Here is a 23,418-nt window from a genome sequence, read left to right on the forward strand (position 1 = left end):
TCATGCTGGCAAAGCCTTTACGAATTTTTTACACATTCATTGGTAAGCTCGGAGCATTTCATATAAACCCACTTTAGCCAAAGTCTCCTTAGAAGGAGGTCAGAGACCTTTCCAGGCTGTTCATTTGTTAAGACCTTGTGAAAAACAACGGCTTAAACATACACAGACTAATAATCCCCTAAAGCTTTCTGTGGCAGTAAACAATTAGCTGAGCCAGCCTCTTGCATAATCACAATGGAATACAAATTCCAAAGCACGGAGAGGAAAAACTGTCTGCGAGAGAGAGAGGCCTGAGTTTACACACCTAGACCCAGATCTGAATGTCTTCAGACTTCCACAGTTTTGACTCTGGCCTATCTGTGTCAAGGCTTTGAGTCCAGAAATCACTTGATCACCCACATTTCAGTACCAAGTTGATCATAATCCTAATCTTCAGCTTCTTGGAAAAAACCAACTTCTGAACCTACCTAGAAAGAGTCAGTCCTTGCTGCTCTGAGCCTGACACATCTTTGCTCTGGGAGTAACTCTGCATGCTGCTAATACTTTGAAGAAGGAGCAGCTGCACAAAAAAGTGTGCCCCGTGGCCTGTGACATCTTTTGTCACCAGCTGTGTCTATCACATACGGACACAGCTAGCGCTGCTTGGCAAACACACTTATTGCCAGAAACTGCCATACAGGCAGAGCAATAATGCATCTTGTTCACAATCCTGTACCTGTTAATGCCCTATGCTAGGGTTCTCGGAGGATAGTTTTAAGGGAAACTGCCTACATGCTTTCTTGTAACCTCAGACAGGTAGATGAGACCAAGATCCTCAGACAGGAGTGCATAAGCCCAGCCAATAACTTTATCGTGGTGTGACTTTTGGCATTTGCCGTAAGCCACAGAAGTGTCGCACGTGTTTAGAAACCTACAGAACCCTGGGCCTCAAACTGTGTTTCATGGCAGTGACTAACAGAGATTAAATTAAGCTGTAGGTAACGTTTCTCCAGTTTTATAACGTGTCTTTAAATTTCATTGGGTGTCCTTCAGTTCATCTCTTGGGAAGTGAAAAACTGGATCAACCTTCTCTAGACCTTGCATTACTTTATATACCTCTATCATGTTCCTTCTTTGATTTCTCTAAACTAAATAGTAATAGCTTTGGACCCGATTCATCCCACGGAGTTGCACGGAGAGGTTGTGCCAGATAGGTTGACCCTCTTTTCTCAACGTCTCAAGTGTCTGGTCTAGTACAGTAGTGTTTGACTTTATTGGAAGCAAGAATAAAGAGCTTGCAAGAGGTGATCGGAGAATGTCTTCCCACATATTACACTCACAATTAACCTCCTTCATTGGCTCTGTAGTGAAAACATCTTAATGTTCAAGTGTTGGTGCCCTTCACAAGTTCACACCTTTTTACACTAATGAGAAGCCAATGCAAGGATCTAACTCTGGACTTTGGATGCCCTTTGAAAGTATTGCAGTTTGTAGAGTGAGCTGTAGCTACAGCCAACACTTTTGAGAACAAACTAAAAGTAATTGCTAATTTCCTAGAGCAGGGAAGAGTCTTTTTGGCGCTGTCCCCAACTCATTATTTTGAACAGTTTCTCTGGGGGGTTCACTAAAAATCTTTCTTGCTAGTGACACCCTATATGTTTCTTGCTGCAGTTCCTCTCTAAGCTACTGGTCAGCTTCCACTTCATTTCTGGAGCTGTTCAGCCACCCTCCAAGGAAAAGACTCAATAGCTCAGTGTGGGTTTAAAGCATTAGTGCTGCCTTTCCCATCAATGCCCTGAATAAAAACCAAAAGAGATTCCCTTGTTTGTGTTTCCTTTGATTTTGCATATCATCACTGCTATGACATTTGAACAGTTTACGAAGTGTTCCAGCCTGGGAAAAAAAATAGTTCTTGGTCCTGTTAAAATCCCCGTTCCATTTTCCACTCTGCAGCCTCTGACACCAACTCTTTGAAGAAATAAGTTACCACAGTTTTAATGCACGTATATCTATACACAGCCATCATTACGTTTGCCATTGTCAATGACAAATGCCATTCATTATTTTCAAAACAGTAGAGTATATGGTAGCCTCACCACAACTGTGCCTGCTTTTATGCAAAAGTCTTAGAGAATCTAAGGGACCAGCATGGTTCTACGGACATTCATTCATACATGTTAAAGGTTTTTGAGTAATAAGATCCTTCTATAGAGATTTGGGCTCATCCTACAAAGTTTCTGGGCATGTATATTTTCTATCCTGTTTTCCTGGATGGTTCAGATCACCCATAGACAATTTATTTGCATTAAATGCTGTAGGACTGTCTTGGAAGGCAGATAGCAGCAGTTGCAGAATAATGAGAAATTCAACACAAGAATGTGGGTCAGCCTGCACTGGCGATTTGAGAGATTCCTTGAGCATGCTGTATAAATACAGATTCTTCAGGGCATGAAAAACTCATCCCACCATATAATTGGAAGATTGGGCCAAAAGAAATCTCTTGAGGTTCAACAAAGACAAGTGCAAAGTCCTGCACTTAGGACAGACCAGTCCCATGCACCGGTACAGGCTGGGGGCTGACCGGCTGGGCAGCAGCTCTGCAGAAAAGGACCTGGGGGTTACAGTGGACAATAAGATGTACATGAGCCAACAGTGTGCCCTAGTTGCCAAAAAGGATAACGGGATAGTGGGCTACATTGGTAGGTGTGTTGCCAGTAGGTCAAGGGAAGTGATTATTCCCCTCTATTCAGCACTGGTGAGGCCACGTCTGCAGTCCTTTGTTCAGTTTTGGGCCCCCACTACAGAAAGGATGTGGACAAATTGGAGAGAATCCAGTGGAGGGCAACAAAAATGGTTTGGGGGCTGGGGGACATGACTTGTGAGGAGAGGCTGAGGGAACTGGGCTTATTTAGTCTAGAGAAGAGGAGACTTAATAGCAGGCTTGAACTCCCTGCAGGGCAGTACCAAAGAGGATGGAGCTGGACTGTTCTCAGTGGTGGCAGATGAAAGGACGAGGAGCAACGGTCTCAAGTTCCAGTAAGGGGAGGTTAGGTTGGATATTAGGAAGGATTTTCTCACTAGGAGGGTAGTAAAACACTGGAACAAGATACCCAGAGGTGGCGGAAGCTCCGTCCTTGGGGGTTTTCAAAACTTGGCTAGACAAAGCTTGGCTGGGATGATGTAGTTGGGGCTGGTCCTGCTTTAAGCAGGGGATTGGACTAGCTGTGACCTGCTGCAGTCCCTTCCAGCCCTCGCTGTCTATGCTTCTGTGATTCTATAAGCAGCAAGTGCTGTTCTCAGCAGATGTGGAGAATCCTTCAGAAAGAAAGTGCGGCAGTTTCTCTTCTCTCCCCATTGGTATCTTTTTGACAGAAAACCACATGCTCCCCAGCTTTATTGCTTTGCGCAAATTTGTAGTAGTCCTAATAGGTGAGAGTGCTGTGTATGGTCTTCCCCTCTGTCCTCCCATTCCCCAAACCCTTTTATCATCTTCCCAGATTGTGTTAAGCCACATTGCTGCCATCCTTCAAGACCTTCCCTGACCCATGCTCTCCTTCTGCTTCTCTGCTCTCTCTTCCTTGCTGTCCCTTCCATGAACACTTCTCTTTTGGCCTGATCTTGCAAGGGACCAAGCACCTTTACCACTCTGTGAGGACACTTCAGAACTGGGCCTTCAGTTGTCCTGCTTTCAGCACTGCATCATCTTGCGCATGACCCTCTGCAGTGGGCACAACCCCCCCATATTTTGGTTTCCGAAGATCTCTGCACCCTGCTTTCAATGCTTGTTTGAGCCTGCTTTTCTTGTACTACCTTCCAGTGGTGATCAACTGCCCCATCTCCACTTTGACAGTGTTTCACACAAGCAAGTTTCTTGGACAAAAGCTGCTCTTTACAAGCAAACCCTTGATGAGGTAATTGTTGCAAGGCACCGGAGGGAGGGACACCAGAAACTACCATTGTAATTGCAAAATTTCAAAGCAAGCTCCACTGTAATTTACCTGCAGAAAAGCTAATATTTAATCAGTTTAACTTTGAGTGGCAGACGGAGGCATTTTGGCTAACATGAGAGCTACCCTCTGTCAGCCCATTTCAGAAACGCTTAGAAAAGGACACACAAGTGAAGTCACTTGCCTATAGCATATCTCATAGTCTTACAAAGTAGAAAATACAGACTCTACTGTAGCAAGCGTGAGGTAGCCATGTGTTAAGACAGCTAATCAGAAGGAAGTATGCAGTTCTTGTCTGCCTTTAATTGCCTGTGATACCTTGTGTCACAAGATATCCCTAAATTCAGACTTCTTTAGATCAAGCAGACACCAGGCTGGCTGTTGACTGCAGCTATCCAAAGTGCTGTTTCAAAAAACTAGAAGTCAGTCCATGGTTGGAAGGGGGCAGGGAGGGGGATGGGGAACTGCTTGTGCTGGAATTACCTAATCACCCTAAAAAGACACATATTGCTCAGTTAGCTAATCATTCTGCCTTGCACATGGAATATATGGGAAGAAAATTCTCATTTATGAGGCTACACTTGTTTCCCAATATCAGGCTGCAGACTTTTGTCTCTTTGTAATGATAATATTTAATTGTTTTAATGGTCTTGTTCCCCAGTCTTGCTTGAATAACTAATTGTAGAAAGTGCCATGTCAGATTAATGATGGTCTTTCTGCCCACATACAATTTAAATGTAAAGGGATAAATATAGTTGTGGATCTTGTTAAACTACTGCAGAGGTGTTTTGTATCAACTAATGCAGAAAACCAGGAACTGTCACTAGGTTAAGTGTTGCTGCTGTAATGTGAAGGTCCCCAAGGTACATTAGAGATTTTAGCAAGGCTCAATGTATATTAAGCCTCAGTACATCATTAATGGACTTACTGAACCTTAATACAAAGTTATTTAGCTGGAGCACTTCCACTGCATGAACTCTTATTGGAAAAAGAAAGCTCCAGTAAGATCTGATATAAACTAGGGAAAACAATACCAGCTAGCTGTTTGTCCTTCTCCTGCTAGCTAGGCATTTTCATGTCAGGATTGCTGTGTAAAATCAGCAGCCCAGAAAAATACTTTTGGAAATGAGTTTAACAAGAGCTTCCAGAAGGATTTATTTCTAAGAATTTACGGTTTTGTGGTTTGGTTTGGTTTGGGTTGGTTTTTTTTCTCCCATTTGTGTTCAACATGCTTTCGCTTGCTAAAAGTCCAGAACGCTATTAGCACTAGGCTTCCAACACCTCGTGATGCGAATAACTTAGCCCCAGATCCAAACTTTGACTCACAATCCATCTCTTTACAGGGACAGTGCAGGAGTATTGGATCCAACCCCCCCCCCCAAGTTTGGGAACACTGACAATCCAGGCTGGCCTGGGTGTTGCACTGACTGAATGTGTCTTTTAGCGACCATCACCTCACTTCAGCACCCCAGGTGTTAAATAGCAAAGACTACCAGCTAGGTAGGGCTGCATTTGCTCTTGCTAGTCAAAGGTGAAAAGCTGTGTATCCTGTTATTCATAGTTTCCCAAGAGGAGACAGTGAGGGCTGTTAGTGGAAGTATCTGCTCTAAACAACATACATATTCTAATACATGCTTTAGTAATAGGGCAGGAGGTGCTCTGGGTATTAATATGAGCTAAAAGGACATGCACATATGCCACCTCAACAATGTATCTCCCACACTTTCCTACCTTTCGTGTGGCTGAAATAAAATCAGCTATTATATGGAATTTAATGCGTTCTTGAACTAAGCCATCAGAAAACATGAGTTATTAAAGCTGTTTGCAGAAAGGGTTTGACTCTAGTTGCCAAACTGCACACATGAATAACCCTACCCAGGGAACACCCAAGACTGAAATTTTTGGAATAAATCTTAACACGAGCTGTCTTTAGTCTCACTTGATGGGCCCAAACTCCTGCAGCGGCTTTTAATATCAAGGTAATATGTATAGTAAGTTGTAGGGACTCACTTAATGATCCAGGATTTGTAAAGTGCTTCAAATATGATTTGCCTCCTGTTCCAAGCTGGGTCTACATTGCATGATTTCCAGAAGTGATTATCAGGCTTCAGATCTGTTTATTGGTAAAGCACAAGCCTGTATAGCACCAAATAAACACTTTACCAAATCAGGGCTATCGATCAGACCATTACATCAAACTTGGTCTCCTGCTGCTAGAAGTCCTGAAATGTATTCAGTGGCTTAGGCTGCCTGCTGTACCAGACTCCTCTCTCCTGCTGTGCTTGTGATTCGGCTGGATCACCTGAAAGAATGAGTTGAAAGATGCTGTTTCTTAACCCAGAAATGGTAGGGCAAGGCTGTGTGGGTTTGGCTGGTAAACAGCTATGTGGGACAGAGCTGAATCCGGAAAGCCAAACTTTCTGGGCTTTAGTACCACAGCTGAAAAGGAGCAGAACAAATTCCCCAGCGGCTGAACCAGCTGGGGCCCTGTGGTGCATAGTGCAGGGCCTGTCAAACTAATCAAACTAGGAGGGTCCTTCACCTGTCTGACACCAGAACAACAGATGTAATTACAGCTGGTAACAGTGAGGGACCCAGGAGTCATAAATAACTTTTGTCCAGACTCAGACAAAATACCACAGATTAAAGAGCGAGAGGCAGCCATTACCAGCACTAGGGTCCTGGTGCTACAGGGCATCTAGCAGCAAAGGCTCAGCGTCGCTGAACAGCACAGGCGGACTGCTCAGCAGGTGACCCCAGTGGTTTCTGCACACCTTTTCATAGTGAAGCAGGCGGGTGGCAAAGCAACCAACAGATGAAATACCTACACGGAGGAATCGTCTCAGACCCTCTTCCTCTCTTCTGTCACGTCTGTCTGTGGCTTCTGCCTCGTAATGCCTGCCTCCGAGGCCCTGAGAGCCGGAGCAGGCAGGGCAGGAGCAGCCCCCGGCCTCAGTGAGTGTGGGGAAGGCCGCGACTCCTGCCAGCCAGCAGCAAGGTCCTGCCGCCCCCGGGGCTCCGGGCAGGGGCAGGGAGCTCCCTCGGCCAGCCCCAGGGAGCCCCACCTGTGCCTGGGGTCAAGCACTCCCGGAGCCAGACAGGTCAGCAGTCCCAGGGGTCCTTCCCCTCCACCCCGAGAGGGAGGTCCTGGCTGCCTGCAGGAGTCCCCGGCTCTCAGGAGCAGGCCCAAGGCTCCCTTAGGGACACAGGGGCCGTGGCCAGCGGGAGCAGGCTCCTGCCTTGGACGAGGGCTGGAGGAGGGGTTGCTGCAGATGGGTCTGTGCCAGGGGGTGGTCGTGATCTAGCACCAGGCAGGGCACCTGCCAGGAGGGCAGAGGAGCTCGTGTGCGCCCCCGGGCTCAGCAAGGCTCTGCCTCCCAGTGCAGAGTGGAGGAGGGCATCCCGCAGCGGGAGCCGCTGGCCTGCCCCTCGCACAGCTCTGGCGCCTTCCCACGACTGTAACTTGTGGGGGGGTGAGTGGCCTCCTGGGCAGTGTTGGGACCCCTGTACAAGGCCAGCAGGCCCTGGGGTGCTGGTGCGGGTTCTGCCCAGCGGCTGCCTGACATGTGGCAAGTTCATAGATTTCATAGACACTAGGGCTGGAAGGGACCTCGGGAGATCGAGTCCAGCCCCCTGCCCAAAGGGCAGGAAGTCAGCTGGGGTCATAGGATCCCAGCAAGATAAGCATCCAATTTACTCTTGAAGGTGTTCAATGTAGGTGCTTGAACCACCTCCGCTGGCAGACTGTTCCAGACCTTGGGGGCTCGGACAGTAAAGAAATTCTTCTTATGTCCAGCCTGAAACGGTCTTGCAGGAGTTTGTGACCGTTCGACCTCGTCATCCCTTGGGGCGCTCTGGTGAACAGCTGTTCCCCCAGATCCTGGTGGTCACCCCGATAAACTTATAGGTGGCCATCAGATCACCCCTGAGCCTGCGCTTTTCCAGGCTAAAGAGTCCCGTGGCTCTCAGCCTGTCATCGTAAGATCTGTTTTCCTGACCTCTGATCATGCGCGTGGCTCTCCTCTGGGCTCTCTCAAGCTTCTCCACATCCTTTTTGAATTGTGGAGCCCAAAACTGGACGCAGTACTCCAGCTGCGGCCTCACCAAGGCCGAGTACAAGGGGAGAATGACGTCCCGGGATTTGCTCGAGAAGCATCTATGGATGCAAGCCAGCGTTTTGGTCACTTTACTAGCCGCAGCATCGCATTGCAGGCTCATGTTCATCTTGTGGTCAATGATGACCCCCAAGTCTTTTTCTTCTGTAGTGCTAACCAACGTAGCACTGCCGAGCCTATAAGGGTGCTGCAGGTTTTTCCTCCCAAGGTGGAGAACCTTGCATTTTTCGGTGTTAAACACCATCAGGTTCTCGTCTGCCCATTTGCTGAGCTTGTCCAGGTCAGCCTGGATCACCCGCCTGTCCTCTGGCGTGGATGCTTTGCCCCAAAGTTTGGTTTCATCGGCGAACTTGGCCAGTCCACTCCTGACTCCAATGTCCACATCATTAATGAAGATGTTGAACAGTATGGGTCCCAGGACAGAGCCTTGAGGGACCCCACTGGTCACAGGGCACCACGATGAGTGACTGCCATCAGTCACAACCCTCTGGGTCCGACCACGGAGCCAATTTCCCAGCCAGCGGATCGTGGTGGAGCCAAGGCCACAACTGGGCAGTTTGGCCAAGAGGTGATCATGGGATACCAGATCAAAAGCTTTTTTGAAGTCAAGATATATGACATCAATCTCTTCTCCCTTGTCCAGGTGATAGGTCACCTGGTCATAGAAGGAAATGAGATTGGTCAAACAAGACCTACCCGCAACAAACCCGTGCTGGCTGTCCCTTAGGATGTTAGCCTGGGCCAGTCCATCAAGGATGGCCTCCTTAATAAACTTTTCTAAGATCTTCCCCAGGATAGAAGTCAGGCTAATGGGCCTGTAGTTAGCCAGATCCACTCTCCTCCCTTTCTTGAAGATCGGCACCACACTGGCCTTCTTCCAGTCTTCGGGCACTACGCCAGAGCGCCAGGAGTTTTCAAAGACTCATGCCAGGGGCTGGGCTATGACGCTCGCCAGCTCCTTGAGTGCCCTGGGGTGCAGGTTGTCAGGGCCAGCTGACTTGAAGGTATCCAGCTTCTCAAGGTGTTCCTTCACGAGGTCAGCATTGATGGAGGGTAGGGGATCCCCCTCGCCCAGATTTCCCTGTCCCATAAGTTGCCTTTTCGGGCCCCAGAGGCAGCTCCACAGCTCGACCTTGGTCTAACCAGGCCCCGGGGGTTGTATTTGGGCAGGAGGCCTTCCCTAGGTCCCCACATATCTGTGCTCTGCTCCCTGAGAGCTGGGGGGCTGGGCATGGTGCTGCAAAGCATGAGCTGGGGATCCAGGTTCCCTTGCGGCTGGAGGCCTCTGAGCCCCCTTCTCTGCACCCCCTTGGCTGGGCTCGTGCAGGAGCTGGGACCCTGCAGTGGTCCCTGCTGAGCAGCCGGCAAAGACCAGTCCGCGCAGCCCAGGGGCAAGTACTGCACGGCTTCGCTTTGTTTAGGGCCATGGGAGCTGCCTGGACAAAAGCATGGGTGGCTGGAACAAGTCCTCTGCCACATTGCAAATACGATGGCCCTTGGCCTGCAGCGCCTGGGCAAGCGCCATGAGGGAAAGCAAGCGTGAAACACATGAGGCAGACAGGGGCTGGGGCCTTCCCAGGGCTCCCCTTGTCGTGGGGCTGGCACGTGCGCGCAGGGACAGAGTCAAGGGGCCCAGAAGTGAGGGGCAGACCTAGCCGGGTCCTGTGGTGCACGGTGCTGGGCCCCTCAGTGTGGGTGCTGGGGGCCTGGGTTCAGGTCCCAGCTTCTCCCTGTTTTGCGGGGAGGCACGGTCCTCTTTCCGTGGCGGGGCCTGGCCACTGCGCCTCAAGGGGCCCACGGCCGCAGCAGCTCTCAGCCTTCCCTGGTACTCCGGTGGTAAGGGTGCTGGCAGAGGTGGTGGGTTCAAGCCCTGCCCTGGCTCTCAGTGAGTCCCTGGGGCTGTGCAGAGGTCAGTTGGGGAAGGTCTCAGCCTGTGACCCCAGGTTGAACAGTAGGGGGGTTTTTTTGCACTTTGAAGCCCCCAGTTTTCCTGGTAAAACCAAGGCCCAAAAAACCCCGGCCGGCCGCCGGGTGGTTCAGGACAGATCCAAGTGGGCTACAACCTCAAGTCCCCTCCGACTCGCAACTGCGATCACCCCTGAGCTCCAGCTAGAAGGCAAGCGCCGGAGGGGGAAACGGTTGCGTAGTAGATGGCGGCCAGGGGACTCAAGCCGATCAGGGACGTGAACCCGCAGCCCCTGCCACCGGCGGCAGTGCCCCGAACCACCCAGCCGTAAAGGGCCAGCACGTCAGCGCCCTTCCCGCGCCCCTCTTGACTCGCCCGCCGCCCCGCAGGCAAGCACTCACCGGCGGCCTGCCCCGCCCCTAACGGCACCGGCACCGGCACCCCCAGCCCCGGGCAGCGCGCCTCCACCGGGCCCACAGGGAGCCCCAGGGCCCCCCCCCGGCAGGGGCACAGGCTGGGGAGCTGCACCCGCTCGCGTGGCCCCGCCAGGCCCGGCCTTGACGCATCCCGGGGCCGCTCCCGGGGGGGGGGGCTTCCCTACACGGGGGCTCCACTCGCGGCAAGGGGGCAGGGGCCGCCCCCAGCCCCTCTGCACACCCCCCGCCCCGAAACAGCGGCCGGCCCGGGCGGCCCCGCGCTCCGCACACCCGCGCCGGGGTTTGCCTCCTCCGCGGCCCGGACCCCCGCGCCCCGCGCCCGGCTCCTCTCTCCCCCGCATCAGCCGGTCCGACACCGACCGCTCCCCGCTCCTGGCACCGGCGGGGGCGGCCGCCCTGAGCTCGGCACGAGCCGCCCCTGCCCGCCCGGACCAAGCGCGACACGGACACGAGCCCCCCGCGGAGCGCAGCCCCGCGGGAAGGAGGCTCCTCCCGACCCCCCGCGCTCCTCCGGCACCTGCCCTGGCCTGGGGGGTGGGGAGGATAGTTCCGTCAATCAAGACACAAGTCAGAGCCTCGCCCCGCCCAGGGCTTGAACCCGGGCTCCAATCAGTGCTAACGAGGCCCCGCCCGGGCAGCCTTGATTGGCGGGAGTGGCTCCCCCGCCCCCCGGCGAGGCGCGGCTGCCCCGGGGCTGCACTTAGCGCCTGGCGAGGAGCCGCCTCCCCGCGGGGCCGGGGGCTCGTCCCGGCGCGCCCCCCCCCCCCCCCCCCCCCAGGCCTGCGCTCCGCGCTTGGTCCGGGCGGGCAGGGGCGGCTCGTGCCGAGCTCAGGGCGGGCCCCCCCGCCGGTGCCAGGAGCTGTCGGTGACGGAGCCGCCTCGGGCCGCGGGGGGGTCGTGTGCCCGAAGCCTGGCTCTGCGCACGCGCGCTCGGACCGGCTGATGCGGGGTGGGGGGGAGAGAGGCGCGGGGCGCGGGCCGCGGAGGAGGCAAACCCCGGCGCGGGTGCGCGGAGCGCGGGGCCGCCCGGGCCGGCCGCTGTTTCGGGGCGGGGGGCGTGCAGAGGGGCTGGGGGCGGCCCCTGCCCCCTTGCCGCGAGTGGAGCCCCCGTGTAGGGAAGCCCCCCCCCCGGGAGCGGCCCCGGGATGCGTCAAGGCCGGGCCTGGCGGGGCCACGCGAGCGGGTGCAGCTCCCCAGCCTGTGCCCCTGCCGGGGGGGGGCCCTGGGGCTCCCTGTGGGCCCGGTGGAGGCGCGCTGCCCGGGGCTGGGGGTGCCGGTGCCGGTGCCGTTAGGGGCGGGGCAGGCCGCCGGTGAGTGCTTGCCTGCGGGGCGGCGGGCGAGTCAAGAGGGGCGCGGGAAGGGCGCTGACGTGCTGGCCCTTTACGGCTGGGTGGTTCGGGGCACTGCCGCCGGTGGCAGGGGCTGCGGGTTCACGTCCCTGATCGGCTTGAGTCCCCTGGCCGCCATCTACTACGCAACCGTTTCCCCCTCCGGCGCTTGCCTTCTAGCTGGAGCTCAGGGGTGATCGCAGTTGCGAGTCGGAGGGGACTTGAGGTTGTAGCCCACTTGGATCTGTCCTGAACCACCCGGCGGCGAGCCGGGGTTTTTTGGGCCTTGGTTTTACCAGGAAAACTGGGGGCTTCAAAGTGCAAAAAAAACCCCCCTACTGTTCAACCTGGGGTCACAGGCTGAGACCTTCCCCAGCTGACCTCCGCACAGCCCCAGGGACTCACTGAGAGCCAGGGCAGGGCTTGAACCCACCACCTCTGCCACCTAGAGTAGCACCCTTACCACCGGAGTACCAGGGAAGGCTGAGAGCTGCTGCGGCCGTGGGCCCCTTGAGGCGCAGTGGCCAGGCCCCGCCACGGAAAGAGGACCGTGCCTCCCCGCAAAACAGGGAGAAGCTGGGACCTGAACCCAGGCCCCCAGCACCCACACTGAGGGGCCCAGCACCGTGCACCACAGGACCCGGCTAGGTCTGCCCCTCACTTCTGGGCCCCTTGACTCTGTCCCTGCGCGCACGTGCCAGCCCCACGACAAGGGGAGCCCCGGGAAGGTGGTGGCCCGGCCTGGCTTGCGGCCTGGTGGCCAAGGCCCCGTGCGGTCAGACAGGGCCTCTGGGTTTGGCACTGTGTCCTCCAGGCCCGGTTTTCACTCTTGTTTTGCCCAGCCTCTGCGGGCCAAGGGCCATTGTAATGGCCGTGGCTGGGAGGAGAAAGCAAGGCCGTGCGGCACGTCCCCCTGACCTGTGGGGACCGGTCTTCTCCGGCTGCTCGGCAGGGGCTACCACGGGGTCCCAGCTCCTGCATGAGCCCAGCCGAGGGGTGCAGAGAAGGGGGCTCGGAGGCCTCCAGCCACAAGTGAGTCCAGACCCCCTGCCCCTGCGTCACAGCACCGTGCCCTGGCCCCCCGCTCTGGGGGAGACTTGGCTTGCGGGCAGCAGTGGCCCTGCAGAGTGCGGCTGTGTCAAGTCCCCACCCCGGGGCCTGGCTCAGACCACGGTCAACCTGCCCCCGGGGCCCCAAAAGGCAAATAAATGGCCATGAGCTGGGCAGCAACTGGGCAAAACTCAGAGCAGCCCCCAGGTGATGCACCCCTGGGGGGGCACCTCTGCTGTCCTGGGGGGGTCCCCACGCTGCGCCCCGGAGGCTGCTCACCCTCCCGCGAGCTTGTCCTGGGTGAAGGTGCTGGAGGGGCGCGAGGGCAGGCCGGGGGCCCCGCTGTGGGACGCCCCCTCTGCCCCAAGCTGGGGTAGGGCCTTGCTCCGGCTGGGGGGGCCTCTGAGCCCGGGGACGGTGCTCCCCCCACCCCACCGGGGCTGGATCATGACCCCCGGGTGCAGGCTGGGGCAGCCCCCCTCAGCCAGCCCGGGCCGAGGCAGCCTGGGCCTGCCCCCGAGCTCAGACCGCCCTCTCGGGGGGCGACCCCGGGCCCCTGCAGAGCCGCCGCCTCCGGGGTGCTTGCCCCGGGCACAGGCAGGGCTCGTCAGGCTGAGCCGGGGCAGCACCCGGCCCCCCGGCTGCACCTGCCCCGGCCGGGGTGGGGGGGATCCCGTCGTCCGTCACGGGGCCGGGAGCACGGACTGGCGGCTGGTGGGCTCCAGGGTTGCTCCGCCGCGAGCGCCTCCCCGCACCAGCCCAGCTGGGCCCCGGCCGCGGCTCCCCGGGGCCCACTCCATGGTCCGGTCACGGGCATGCACCTGGTCCTCTCCAGGCATCCCACCACAGTGCCCGCAGCTCAGGCCCATGGCTGCGTGGACGTGTTACTAAAGGGAGTGTGCATGGATGCTGACTGGCCCAGGCAGGAAACCCTTTGCCCCCATTGCCCAGCCTCCTTCCCCAGGACACGCTGGCACCCAGCGCTTGGCGCAGTACAGCAGCGCTGTCGTGTGCCAGTCTCCAGTGTCTGCCACATGGAGGGGAAGGCGAGGGGAGCAGGCGGCCTGGGGCAGAAGGAGCCAGCTCTGCTCTGCCCGTCCCAGAGCCCCTTCCGCCAACCTTCCACCCTGGGCGCTGCGAGCCGGCTCCTCCGTGCTGCCACGGCCTAGAAGCGCGTGCCTGCTCTTCTGGCCTCCAGTTCCCTCTGGCTTCTGCACCTGATGATGCATCTGGCACTGGCTGTTGGATGAATGGATCCAGTGGACCATAGGGCCAATGCGCTGTTACAGCAACTCCCGCTGCACCCCTGAAAAATCTGCCACACACCTGTATTTCCAGGAAGCTTATTTCAACTTGACGTTTGAGTGTGTTTCAAACGAGCTCAAACTCCCCCCTCACAGGCGCACACATCCCCAATGAATCCTCAGAGCTGGTCTCATCCCAGAGTTGTCGCAGCCAAGTTCCCCTCGCAGTGGATTCGCAACCTGGTTTTAGAACGAGTTATGCAAACGTGTTAAGGTTAAGAGGCGCTGAAGTCTTCATTTAACATTTAAATTCATGCATTGCAGGAGAAGTGCAAGATTTCTCTAATTGCAAAGCAACTAAGTGAATTGACATGTCTTGCAGTGCTGATCATTACCACGAGTTACCCATTTCATGGCTCTCTGGCAGCAAAGTGTTCTCCGCAGGAGCTACTGGAAAGCAGCAGCACCTTATGGCAGACATTGCATTTAAGATAGCATTGGAAAAAAGTGCAGAAGAGCAGTGAAAAAGCAGCAGTGGTGAAACAGTCAGCCTTGGGAGCAGAAGGAGAGTGCGAGTGTGGTGTAAATGTCAGCCTTGGGGGCGGAAGGAGCACAGTTGCATAGCTGTCTCCCTCAATCTGGGGATCTGGCAACCAAGCGGGTGACCTGGGCCATGGGCTTTGCCTGCATGTGCTTTACCAAAGTACCTGGGGCCTTCGGTTCTCTGCAGACCCGGCTGCAGCAATGCAAGGCAGAGGCAACAAAAGCTTTTAGGGCAGTGCCTGATTCCTTCTGGATGGTGAGGCCTGGATGCAGGGCAGCATGTCTAGCCTTCGCTCACCAGGCCAGGTTTCCACGCTGCACCACTGAGCCTGAAGCAACCAAATGCATGGCAGATCACGGGCCGAGCCTCTGGGGACAGAGCAGCTCCAGGAGGTAGTATGCCCATACCACAGACCCATGCTCCAGCGCCTAGAGAGAGGACAGATCTGCTACAGCCCATGTCCTGTGCCCCAAGCAGACGGCTCCCTGCAGCCCTGTCTGTTGGGTATTTCCCCTGCTGCCAAGCGCACAGGAGCAGGGTAACCTGTGGCCCACCTAGTCCAGCAGCTCCCCTCTCGCATGGACAGCTCTCAGGTGCTCTGGGGCAAACTGCAAGGAAAGCTTATTGCGTGCTGCCCTGACAAAGCTGCCCTGCTCTTGCGCTGCGCCCGGCGGGTTCAGAGCCCCTGGCAGTATCGTCTGATACGCCAGAGATACCCGTGCTGCCTGTCAGTGGACAAGACTCCCAGCCAGTATTGCTTACTCCTTATTAAAAGGCAGACATGACTACTCCATCATTTGCAACCTCTTTATGACATCATTGTGCATGCATGCATATCTCAAGGAATGATGCATCTTTCTCCTTTTTGTTTCTGTCGTCATCCTGACTTTCAGCCCCGAGTGGACACCAATCAGTGCTCTTATAATTTCGAGAGGATTATATTGGAGCAATGAGATTCTTTGTTCCCCAGTCCTGGGCCACGGCCACCACTGAGGTGCACAACAGGATGGTTAAGGTTATTTAAATCGATGATGCATTTGTCAAAAGCCTCTTCAGAAGAGACTTTGATTTGTGTAAAAATAGTTTGAACAGAAAGAACTATCTGGAGGAAAGGGGACATTGTTCTAAAGAGACAAAGTAAAAGAAACTATTAAATGTTCCCTTGAACAGCTCTGAATATGTTTGGCATCCAACCAGCCTTTTTATGTTTGTAGAACAGAAATTCATTGTCCTAAATGTAAAGACTTTTTGTAGTGCTGCAGACTGGAATAGGTCTGCATAATTAAACTGAACTTAACTCTGGGTTCATGTGACCGGTCTGAGATCCAGGAACAATTCTCCCCAGTACAACCTGTAGTGCATCAGCATTAAGCCTAGGTTTCTCTTATTATTTTTAGTAAGAAGGATTATATGAATTGGCGCGAGCTGAAAGAGGCTGGAAGTACTTTTGTTAATTTCCTGGCTTGCTGTCACATTTCACAAAGCTGCCCTAGCACAAGCCAAGGAAACGGTTCTGCATATTGTACTGATCAAAATTTGCATGAGCTGCCTTGGGTCTTTGTTGCTCTGCCAAACCTGTAGTCATGAGCATAAATCACAATACCCCTCCAACTTACGGTTACACAGTTAGGAAAGGTTGCGACTTTGTATAAGTCAAACAGTATTACTCAGTGTAAAATTGAGCAAGGGCTGGAAAAACGGTATTCAAAATGCTTAATAAAAAAAAAAATCTTGTTGATAATAACTGTTACAAGTCAGACATTTATAAGCATTTTTATTTTGGGTTTAGACAGACCACTTATTATAAATGGATGATCTTATGACTGAAATACTGGCCTGGAAACCTAGGGCTCGGTTCTCGGTCACTCCATAGGTTCCCTCTGACTGTGGGTAATTCACTTAGCATTGCATTTTCAAAAGCCTCCACACTGATCTAACTGCTGTTACTGAAGTCAGTGCTAAGACTACCATTGATTTCTGTGAGAGCAGAGCTGGACAGAGCAGTAAGCTCAACCTATTGGGATTCAAAGTTTTGATCCCAGGGAGCCTAGATATTTAAGTTGTGTGTGTTAGTCACAAAGGCAGTGCCATTAGATAATGATGGTGTGTATGCAGCTAATTCCTTGCATTAGGCTGTTTGCAGGTGACAAGGAAGGGAACAGACTTTGTATTCTGCAGATCAGCAATGAAGCAATTGTGGACATAAGCCTTATATTCCACAGCCAGAGACCATGTTCCAGTGACACTGTGACAGGCCTCTGGAGCAGAGGGGATTGCCCCACATGGGTGCATAAAGGGGTTACTGAGCCACAAATGAAAAATGTTTTAATTCTCCTGGCTTGTCAGGTGCTCCCCTAGCACAGACAGCATTACATGCAATCACTAGTCTAAAAGGAGGAGGATAAAAGGCCAGGGGCTTGCTCCTATTACATCATTTCCTTTGCACAAGTGTTATATTCAGCTAGGATGGCAGTCCCTCCTGGACCCGATGAGACTCTGATGCAAGGTACCTTCCCACCAGGATAAAATATCTGAAAGACACTGCTACAGCACAAGTTGAAACTGAAAACAGCAAGCAGATGTAGTGTTCAGCTGAGCCTGGAGTGGAAGGAGCCTGAACCTTTTGTGGCCTCCTGGCCCTATCCATTCTGGGATTTGGTAATTAAACATTAGTGATAACGGACCTACCATGTGTCTAGGCTGCCACACTGAAATGACTACTTTAGCCTTTTAAGGAAAGCTCCTGTAGCAGAGAACCACCGTGACTGCCTTACGAGCTTTACATTTTCAGAAGGTCTGAGATTTCATTTCCCTTTGTTCACCCACATGCAATTTGCAGGCTAAGTTCAAGTGCTTGCCTTTTATATCTGTCTAGATAGGTGCTAATGAGAATAGCAGCCGCAAAGGAGGCTGTTACTTAGATAGCTACACTGCACTCAGCACCATAATATCAGACTGCCTGAGAAGTACGATTTCATTACTGCCTGTGGCACCCACATAGGAGTACCATATTTTCTCTCCAACATCACTCACCCCCCTGCCCCCCCCCCCCCCAAACCAGCTGCTGAAACTGGAGTGTGCTTTATGTGCGAGAAATAAGTCAGAGCAGGTTCTGCCATTTACTGGCTGAAGCCAAAAGTAAAATCTGCCGCGATCCACTAGGAACAGACGATGAGCAGGCTCCACTTCCCACTTGCTACTACTCAGTTACTACCAGTTCTTTTCCCCACTTCATTCGGCCTTTCAAAAACAAGGTGCATATTTATATTTTAGGGCATGTTGCATGTGAGAAAATACAGTATTTTTTTGGGCCGACAGACGTTGTGTGACTAAGACAACCCATAAGTCTCGCACCACAGGTAATGAATGACTTGTAGAATAACCTTGCCTGCAGTACACTCCAAAACATACATATACTATTAAACTAGGCCTGTATCCTCTATTGATATTTCTTCCGTCATCTGGATCACAATTTTGTTTCCTCATCAAAGCAGGCAGCCTTATACCTTGAGTCAAAATTATAGCTTACTGAATTAACACCAGGCAGTACCCATGCCATCAAATAAGCTCATCTCCTAGTCAACCACAGCTTGATAAGTTAACAGCCTGACCTGATAAAGCCAAGTAAGCACTCTGAGAGCAGAACCAGATAAATCACATTTTGGACTTCCACTTCAGACTACTGCTGAACACCACAGGTCATCTGTACAAGAGTCCCTTTCTGTTTATAGCTGGTCACTCCGAGGGAGGCCAGGGACAAATGGCTGACAAGGTCTCCAGTATAACTAGGCTGAAAGACCTACTGCCTTCATTTTAAGTTACTGCAATTCAGTGTTGCACAGACAATCCAGAGCATATATTGTAGGTAAGTATGTAGCAGCTTTGCCCAGCAGATCTCAGTGTTTTCCCAACAGGTCCGACTATAGCAGCGAGGGAAGCAATAAACCCGGGGGGTGCGGTCAGGGGATAGGTAATGAGACAATCCATCCACACAGTTTTTGACATGCCAAGCCCTAGTGTAGCTGAGGAAATCCAGCCCTTCCCCTCTAGGCACGGTTTGAATCATGGCTGGGTCAGTATTGACCCTCTCCTGACTCTTTAGATCAATGGTGCTCAACCTTTTTGGCCAGTGGGCCGAATGGGAAGCAGCCAGTCCCACCGTGGGCCAGATCCAGCAGGGCTCCATTTGGCTGGGCAGAGGGAAGAGGGGGACAGCCCCACCCCAAAAAGTACAGCCAGGAGCACACACATGCATCCACACACGCACACACAAACACGGCTATGGAAGCCAATGTTAAAGTGCCTGAAACTCGGTACAAATTGCAAACAGTGCTGTGCATGGATTTCAAATGGCATTTGGTATTCTCTACCTGTATCTGGGAAATTGTGTGCCTGAGTAGTCTGTGCATGTGTGTACGATTATCTTTTTGCGTGGCAGCGTCTCTTCCTACACATACTACTTGTAGACTCTGCCACAGCTGAAACAAATGCACGTTCTCTTTCAACTCGGGCTACAAAGGCCTCTTTAGAGGGAACGAGCAGAGACCTCTCAGCTCTACTCTCCCTTATCTCCTCTGGCTTGTATAATTATTGGGAGTGGGGAATAAAAGGCAACCCGCGTCATAAATGAGATCTGGTGAAGCAGGTCATACATTTCTGGCTGCCACTAGTTCAGGAATAAGCTGCTTTTATCAAGCAGACCAAAATGATGGCAATAAAAGCTTTGCACTTCCCTTTCTGCAGCCCGAATGGTCTGGCATCTTCGATTTCCCACCCTACTGCCAACACCCTTTTACACAGCAGTTGTGGAACAAGGCATTGAAATGTAGTTGCTAATTTTTAAACTGAGCTGACTACACTAGAGACCAGATTGCAACCAGGTTGTTATCCTCTTTGCTAAGCAGTTATTCACTAGGCTGCTCTGTTCCAACTTTGTGCAAGTCTTAAGCAGTCTATCTAGGTGGCTGCTTGGTGCTGGAACTGTAGAGGTGTAACTTGTACCCTGGGCAAAACTTACTCTGCACCAGAAAGCAGGGAGGTGGGGGGAAGGAGGGCAGTGAGTCTTAACCTACCCAGCACCCGGCTTCCACAGCCAGGTGTCACAGGGCTTCTCATTCCTCCCTCTCCCCAACATGTTCTCTGCCATTCTGGGGTTGTGCTATAACACCTGATAACTCTTCCTCTGGCACATCATAGGCTGCAAACACAGCCAGTAATCTTAATTCCCTGCAAGTGATCCGTGGCTGTTCTGGCTTTCACACTCATTCTCCTTGATGTCCTAGAGCTGTCAGGAATCCATCCCGAGTGAGAAACAGACCGGTTTTCCCCATTCAAATCACATTTAGGAGCCTTTTTTTTTATGCCACGTGTCCAGTCAGGGGTTCACAGAGGCTTAATGGAGCACTGGCAAGAGCCAGGAGAAGCGAGGTCGAATTGCTAATCAAAACCACATGGGAAGCAGCCTGCAGCTCTCAAGCTACTCAGCAGCACTGTAAGGATAGCACACTCGGGCAGAACCACACCCTGCCCACCCTGGTTCTCCATTAAAAGAAGGAATTGGGCCAAAGTGGGGAGGGAGTGGACAAAAGACTGAACTGCTTAAACACACACACAAATGCAATTTCCCCTTGTGGTCTCGCACCATAGGGAGGGGGCAGCTCTGAACTTATTCATAGATGCTAGGGGTCAGAAGGGAGCTCAACAGAACAAGTCTGACCCCCTGCCCAGGCAGGAAACAATGCTGGGGTCAGATGACTCCAGCCAGATGCCCATCCAGCCTAGCTAAAAACAGGGGACATGGGATGTGTTTTGGGAGTGTACATATGCAGAAGGAGGGTGGAAAAGGATTCCATGTCACCCCCTAAAGGGCAGCAGTGTACAAGAGCTTCTGCTTCCATACAGGATGCATAAAAGGTGCATCCCAGCAAGTGACATGTGCAGGGAGAATTAAGAGTTTCTTGGCCAGCATGCTTTTCCTGGCTTTCTCAGTGACCTCAGGTAAAATCCCTTTGCTGTTGTGCTTCAGTTTTGTCTTTTGCAAAACCAGAGCCTAATCTGCTTCCAAAGGCAGAGCAAGAATGATGGCTCAGCAATGCCCCCAGCAAAACTCTGGCACACACCCTTGCTTGCAGCCTCAGAGCAGCACACACAGGTCAGATCTGTGCTCAGTGGTTTGTACCCACTTTGCTGTGCTGCTTAGGGGTTGGTGCTACCTCCTTCCAAATCACTCTTTATTCCAGTACATTCATTGACATCAACACAGTCATTTCAGTGTCAAATAACTGATCACAGAGCTTGTGTGTGAACAGGAAGACAAACTAGCGGTTCATGGCACCTTTATAACGATAAAGCTGCACCTACATTAGGGCCATTATATTATGTTAATGGCCTTATCTACACCCGAAGCACATGCCTGCACTTCATGCGTCTGGCTCCACTGCTTCAAACTGCTCGTTCTGGAGGGGGTGGAAATGTGAACTGCATGTAATACTGTTAGCAGGACTACTTTAGCTCAAGTTCAAGAGAAAACCTTACACAAGTTGCAAAGAGACTTAATTACTGGTAAGCGTAATGGTACTGCCGGACTATTCAGAGTCGGTGAACTCCAAGAATCCCAGAGCCTCTTGGTGAGAATATAGGACTTGGGGCAGATCTTGGGCCTGCATTTGCTGGTCAATTTTCTACAGCTAGCATTTAGATAAAGCCTTGTAGGCACAGCGATGGGCCTGAATCTCCATTCTCATGCTTCCTTAGCAGGGAGTCATTTCAGATTTCCTTTCCAGACCTTTTATTGTGTCATGTCTAGTTCTGCCTGCAGGTAAAGGGAGTTCAGGACAGCGAATGCTCCTGCCCGGGTCTGAAATTCTGTGCAGCCTTATGCATGACCCCTTGTTGTTCTCCCCATGGCGACAGGCATCACAGTGTACAAAACATCCCTTTCACTTCTCGATGTGGAACAGATACAGCCCACACCATATTAAGAATTGAACTTCTAAGATGTCAAAGGACTAAAGTATCTGCAATCCAAACCCACCTGTTCTTGACTTTACAGGGGTAGAGGCACGGCTGTCCATTATTACCAGCATGGATTGAGGCGACTACAGTGACATCTAGATGACACTTGGCTAAAACTTAGAGCACAACTGGCCCTGAAATTTCACATTTTTCCTGTGTCACTTAGGATATTCGCACTCGGAGACCCATTTACCAAAATCATAATCAATGTATCAGTCGTGTTTAGTACAGGCTTCAAGGGGCCGAGTCCTTTGGGTTCCTGCTCTCTGGAAAATGCCAGTGGAAAGCAGCCAGCACCAATGTATTCAAAGGTCATATCTGAAATGGGAGATAACAGAGAGCCATGGCAGCTTTGCTCTCAGCAAGCTTGTTGCTAAGTCCTGGGTCCTGGACTCAGTCCTGCTAAGTTCTGGGTCACAAAACGGGAAAATACCCAGAAAGCAGCTCTCTGAACTCCACAGTCCGTGTTGGGACACTGGGGTAATGCATATGGCATTAGGGTGGTTTAAAAATAACCCCAAACCTTTGCTTTATGAGGAGGAAATGTTTGTTTCCTCCCATCCTGTTTAGCTACTGCCCTGAGACAATTTACTTCAGTGTTTTCAGGCAGAGCATCACACCATGAGGTTGTATATCTGCTTACCTGGACTGCGTAGAAGATCAGTCCCTACCAGGCTTTGAGCAAAAAGATCTACACTGCTGGAGCCCTTAGGGTGTTCCTCTGTCTTCAATAAGTAACATGTGCAGCCTTAAATCCTAGGCCTAGGCAACAAAAACACTTCCAGAGATGAGCTAGACCTCACACAGCATTGTGGAGTGAGTAAATCAATAGCAGCAGCATGGAGGCAGTTGCATTGTCTTCTCTCTAAGATTTCTAGGCTGCTCTTCAGCTCTAGTTATTCTTCATAATCTAAAAAACACCAGAGAAAGGGTTTGTTTCCATCTTGATTAACACAGCAAATTAACAACCAAACCTTAGATAAAGAGAATTGCTAAGGTCTGACAAAACAGTAGCTTGACAAAACTGTTTTTCAGCTCACAGCATAATGAAATTCGGGGGCTTACTGCAGCTTGCTGTTTTGGCACAAAGCCGTCATGCCTGCCTTTGCAACAGATAAGAAACGTTAGCTAACTAAGCTGGTAGGAGTCGTTAACATGCAGGGAACTCCCTTAGTTCCCCAATTCATTCAGAATAATTCATTAGTGGAAAGTCCTCAGCTATGACAGTTAAGCTGGTGACAGGTGGTTGGTCCCTGTTGTAGGCATGTCCATGATTTGCTTTAAAGAAGTTCATCTGTGTAACTCCAATCTGGCACAGACACAAATCAGCCGCCACATGGCCCTCAAGAGGACTGTTTTATCAAAAGCACTAACATAGTGCTCATCTCCAAGGCTGAAGGGTACAATGGTTATTATGACTAAATCATAGGAGGCTCTCAATTTAAACTGAGTCAGGCCACCCAGCTGCTAGGTCTGCCATGGATGTGGTCTTTAGGCTAAATATGCTTCATCTCGTCATTTCAGGTTCCTCCTTTATAATCCAGGGAGAAGCAAAAATTATCATGCTTTTCACCCAATGCAACACACTTTACCAAGGCATAAATGCCCTACATTAGCACTGTCATGCCATTCCCTTTCCTGTTTTTCTGTGCAACTGCTTCCTATCGCTTCCTATTTTTGTGAGTTTCAAAGGCTTCCAGTATTCAGCTCCATGGCTTTGCAATGAGTGACTTTTCCCGCCCCCAACACAAAATAGGGTCTTATTTGAAAGAATCCCAACACCCGCCTCTCTGGGAAGCCATGCTTATCAGCAACTTGATGTGCCCGTTGTTAACGTTTCTGTCGTTTCTCCGC

General features: G+C 52.2%; 1 protein-coding gene and 1 long non-coding RNA gene across 4 annotated transcripts in view; one reads left to right on the top strand and one right to left on the bottom strand.

Moving 5' to 3' along the window:
* Positions 1-23,418, top strand: part of LRRC75A (leucine rich repeat containing 75A) — a 167,191-nt gene that overhangs the window by 141,352 nt on the left and 2,421 nt on the right. The gene's annotated exons all lie outside the window — the stretch shown is intronic.
* The window catches only part of LOC149854147 (uncharacterized), a 56,735-nt gene that overhangs the window by 16,243 nt on the left and 17,074 nt on the right, over positions 1-23,418 (bottom strand). The window contains exon 2 of one of the 2 annotated variants that reach the window (XR_016438899.1): positions 14,089-22,474. This is a non-coding gene — a long non-coding RNA (uncharacterized LOC149854147). Of the gene's footprint in view, positions 1-14,088; positions 23,411-23,418 lie in introns of those variants that run through there. The other variant, XR_016438898.1, reaches the window with a different exon arrangement.

Source organism: Crocodylus siamensis, chromosome 13 (assembly GCF_052110815.1).
Source record: "Crocodylus siamensis isolate JL-2025a chromosome 13, ASM5211081v1, whole genome shotgun sequence".
In the NCBI taxonomy this organism is placed as follows: Eukaryota; Metazoa; Chordata; order Crocodylia; family Crocodylidae; genus Crocodylus; species Crocodylus siamensis.